We start from the raw sequence: 5,220 nt of genomic DNA on the forward strand, positions 1-5,220 counted from the left end.
TGTGTGTGTGTGAGAGAGAGAGAGAGACAGAGAGAGTCAGAGAGAGACAGAGAGAGACAGAGAGAGAGACAGAGAGAGACAGAGACAGAGAGAAGCTAACGGTAGTTTTTGGGCACGGTCTCTAATTCAATTTTGGATTCGTATTAGAAAACTAGAAATACTACAGTTATAGACTAGAATCTTTCACAGCACAGAAGAAGACAAAAGCAAAATAAGGACTCTATCCTCTGCCAGTTTGGGAAGAACCAGTGGATACAGGGATTTGTGCACACTTAAGCACATGCACACACACACACACACACAACCGTTCTAGCACGATCCATTCCATCGGCTATCCACACAATCCTGGCCATCCACTGTCACCGAGGTCCTTTGAGTAGATTCACCTGCTGAAAGGATGGCATGGTCCATAGTCCCAGTTCAGCCCTTAGCTGCTTATCAATATGTTTGGTGTTGTTTTAAGGGAGAAATGGTATTTATTGAATACCAATAATATGCCAAGAAACAGCCTGGTGCTTTCAACACCTTAACTCATTGAATTCTGCCCACAATCCCATGATGTAGGTTTTAATTACTCCCACTCTTTCCCTTGTCCTGGTGGTTCTGCCACAGTTAGTGTGAGGGAGGGGGAAGGCCCTGGTTTGAGGAGCCAACCTTCCCAGGGTGCTGGGCAAATGGGTGTTAGCATTTGGGGTGAGGCCGTATGAACCCCCTGAGCTACAGAGCAGCCCCTGGCCCCTCCACTACAAGAGTTCTCATCATAGTCTTCCTCCCAAATGCCTGCCCTAGCTCCACCTCCACTTTGACACAAAGCTTTCTGATTCAGCTAGAGTTGGTGGTGTTGGCTTTTCATTCCAACCCTAGGTACACTGAGGCAGGAGGATGGCAAGTTGAAGTCATCTGGGCTACACGGTGAGGCGCTGCTTCCAACAAGCACCCCTCTGACTTGTTTCTAGCCTTCCTGATGTCACGAATCCATGAACCTCTCCCCTTCTGCAACCTCTCTGTCCCTGTAGTGACAGTTCAGCTCCTGCCTCTGTCAATGTGTCATGACAGCCCTGGAAAATCACCTTGTCCTTCTGTTCTTGCCCCCCCCACCCCACCCCCAGCCCAGAGCTTTTCCTGAGGCTTATCCCAAACACTATTGATTGTATAGCTTCCCTCATTCAGGTTACCACAGCATCTGGGCTGCCCCTCCATAGTGATACCCAACACCACTGCCCTGTTACAGATCCACTTGCCTCAAAGACCATAAGATGTTTAAGAGCAAATACTGTCTCTTGTATGTCTGTCTCCAGCACCTTGCCCAGGAGTTGAGCACAGAGTAGAGGCTTAGTCAATATGAATCAGCCCAGCCTCCGAGGCTCCTCCTCTCCCCACAGGGAAGATGGCCCGAGTCTGCCAAGGGATCAGCTTCTACACTCAGAATGTCTCACTGTGGGTAGATGTCTCTGGAGCATGAACAAGTGTGAGAGAGCCATCTCCCAATACTGTACAATCGTTGTTGGTCACCACAGACTTGCTAGCCTCTAGAGGACAAAGCTCCTGACTTCAGCCAGAGCCCAAAGCATAGTGGGAGGTTTGTGGCGGAGCTGAATAGGAGTGGGGCAGAGACGAGCCTATGGGTGACCAAAGGGTTCCCAGGGTGGGAAGGAAGATGGCACCCACCACAGGGCTGGGAACAAGGAGAACCAGACAAAGTGCCCAAGGCCTTGTCCCAAGCCTCTTGGGCGATGTGCTGTCACCAAAGGAATGGTACCCTGTATTTTGGGAACTTGGCAGCTGGGGCTGGGTTTTTCGTGTTTTCTGTAATTATTTTCCTTTTGTTCTTCCTTGGTGTTTAGTAAAGTCCTTTGTGGAAATGCCAGCTGGTCTCAGCTGTGCTAAGAGCAGTGACAAAGGAGGACTGTGTACACGGTTGGCCCTGTGCTTTCGTAGAGGGCTTAGTAAAGTCAAGAGCCAGCCAGGCCATGAGGAGGCTCTGGAGGTGACTGCCAGGATCGTGTGTCCAGATAGCATCTGGATGCAGCCTCCTTCTAGACTATTCTAGGCTCCCCCGAGACAGTCAGCTTTACTGAAAGCTAGAGATCTGGCAGGCTAGCCCACCCTGGTTGCTTTGAAGGAAGGCATTTGGATCCCAGCCAGAGATGTGGAAAGCTCTGGTGAGACCCAGAGGCCAGACACCTGCTGAATTATATCTATCCAGCAGTGGGGTCGGGGAGAGAGAAGGGGCCCTTCCAGGGCTGGAAGCTGCTGTCGAGGAAACAGGGTCTGGAACAGACGCTCAGAACTATTTCTTTCCTGCTAACTCCATTCTGGCGGTTTTTTTTTTTTGTTTTTTTTTTTTTTTTTTTTTTTTTTTTTGAGCCTGGGACCTCTGTCTGTCTGCTGTGCACGGGTATGGACCCACAGCTGATCTGTCCACCTGCCCGGGACCCACCACATGCTCATTTCCTGCGTCTGTCCTTTTTCCCTTTCTCTTCTGCCCTCTCTCATCCCTGCATCGGCTCTCAGCGATGCAGGAGAGAGGGGCCCAGAGTCCTTTTCCCCCCGAGGAACAATCACCCCTTTCTCCATGTTGTCAGAGATCCATGAGGAGGGCAAGGTCTCTGTAAGTAATCAGCTGTGATGTGGAACGGAGCCTAAGGAGAACCCGATGCTGTCCCGCCTGTGGATGACAGCTGGATGGCTCTGTAACTCAGTCTTCTGATGGGGACAGCAGGTCACCCCTTTCTTCTCTCCCCGATCCCATGCTGGGAGGCCTGAAGGATGCTGGCAGATGATGGCTCCCCTCCGACACTCGTTGGATTTTACACATGCAGTATGTAGAAACCTTCTCCCACCTTCCAGGGAAGAATTATTGTCTGTACATTTCAGAAAAGAAAAGGGAGGTTTAGAGAAATGAAGTAAGTCACGCAGACACCACAGCCAGCAAGCAGTAGAGGTGAGGGGGAATGGCAAGGTCCAGCCAAGGGGCAAGGTGGCAGTTTTAGGTAAGGATGAAGAGTCTATTCTTTTCGAGATGTGTAAATTTGGACAAGTCTTTTCATATCTCTCTCTCTCTCTCTCTCTCTCTCTCTCTCTCTCTCTGTCTCCCTCTCTCTCTCTTACTCTTTCTCTGTCTCTCACTCCTTCACTTTCTTATTCTCACGTTCTCTTGCTCTCTTCTTCTCTCCTGCTCTCTCTCTCACTTTCATTCTCTCTCTTTCTCTCTGTCTCACTCACTTTCTGTCTCTCTGTCTCTCTCTATCTCTCATTCTTTCAAGCTCTCTCTCTTTCTCTCCCTCTTCTCAGAAACTGGCAGCGTGGCTTAACTAGGAAAGCAGAAGCTGATCACTGAGCTGGCACAGCTTAGTGACTTCAGCTGTCGTGACTGTTGCTATAGGAGGGTGGAGGCCTCTTCCCGCCAAGGTCTCGCAGCCCCTTGTGGGTGCTGAGCTGGCATGGATATCCCCACAGACTGCAGGCTTCTGTGCTAGTCCTCCACTGCCAAGGGTGGAGGGTATCTCTCTCTACGGAGCAAGGGGTTGAGGAAGAGTGGGGTAAATAAGGGTTACTTAGGTCCCTTCTCTTTGACGAGCAGGTAAGGAGGCAGGCACAGCCCTGGCTTATAGACAATTAGAGTCAATTAAGGATTCCATCTTGGACAGATTTGGTGGCACATACCTGGAACCCCAGCACTCGGGAGAACGAAGCAGGAGAATTGTGAGTTTGAGGCCACACTAAACTATAGAGTGAGCTTCTGTCTCAGAAAAGAAAGGAAGGAAGGAAGGAAGGAAGGAAGGAAGGAAGGAAGGAAGGAAGGAAGGAGGAAGGAAGGGAGAGAGTGAGAGAGAAAGAAAGAAAGAAAGAAAGAAAGAAAGAAAGAAAGAAAGAAAGAAAGAAAGAAAGAAAGAAAAGAGAGAGAGAGAAAGAGAGAGAGAGAGAATTTGAGGGCTGGCAAGAGGGCTCATTGGGTAAAGGTGCTTGCTAATAAGCCTAATAAACTGAGTTTGAGCCAAACGATTTACACTGTAGCAGGAGATAGTTGACTTTTGTAAGTTATCCTCTGATCTCCAAACACACACACACACCACACACACACCAATCAATCAATAAAATGTTGATCTTCGAGATGATGTCTGTCAAGGGCCTTGCTGCCAAACTTGACTACCTGAATTTGGTCCTCAGACACGCGTGGTAGAAGGAGGGAACCAACTCCTACAAGTTGCTCTCTGACCTCTGCACACACACACACACACACACACACCCCACACACACAGACACAGACACAGATGGGGGAAATGAAATAAACCCAAATCTCCCCAGCTTAGTACTTCTGATTACCTATCCCCCAGGGAAGATGACTCCCTGTGTTGTAAGAGTCTCTGAGAGGCTACGGGATCAAGGGCCAGGGCCCTAGCCTTCTCCAGAAAGGAGGTCTAGGCATTCCAGACATGTCTTCAGGTAGCAAAATACCTCTGTAGGGTGAAAACCAGAATCCACATGAGCAATTCACCTGCGGAGAAGGGAGAGCAGGCTCTTGTCTCAAGAGCACTGGGCCAGAGGCCAGTCTGAGTGGCTGCCCCCGAGCGAGCAAAGTGAAGGACCTGACTCAGAGGCAAAACCCACAGTGTTTGCTGATGCCAAGAGGCCTGGAAGTCAGGCAGATTTAGGCAAGTTCTTGGTACAGCCTCAGTGAGCAAATGGAACATCACTCCTTGGGTTATCAGCCCTGGCCAGTTGTCTGTCCTTTAAAGAAAGGGGGGTCAGAAGGCCCATTGATCTTGCTCTGAGCCTGTGCCCATTCCTCTGGATGATCCTGGGAGATAACATCCTCCACTCAGCCCCTGACAGATGGGGATGCCCACGTAATAATGGTGACCAAGAGTCTTCTAGTTCAGAGGGAGAGACTTACTTGCCTTCAAAGATACCAAGTCTCCAGGGCTTCTGATCCAGACCCCTGGTTCCCGCAGCGACCAGCCCCACACCTTCCAAATACCTGACTCTGAAGCAACTTGGTGATGTAAAAGAATGTTCTAGAATTGGGGTGTAGCTCACTTGCAAGAGAACATGTTATCAATACATAAAACAGGTGTAGTGCATGTTTGTAGTCCCAGGACTCAGAAAGTGGAAGCAGGGAGATCAAGTTCAAGGTCTTCCCTAGCTACATTGCAAATTTGAGGTCAGCTTGGGTTATATGAACCCCTGTTGAAAGAAAGAGGGAGAGAGAAGGGAGGG

The sequence above is a fragment of the Mus caroli genome, chromosome 12 (genome assembly GCF_900094665.2).
Source record: "Mus caroli chromosome 12, CAROLI_EIJ_v1.1, whole genome shotgun sequence".
Taxonomy (NCBI): Eukaryota; Metazoa; Chordata; class Mammalia; order Rodentia; family Muridae; genus Mus; species Mus caroli.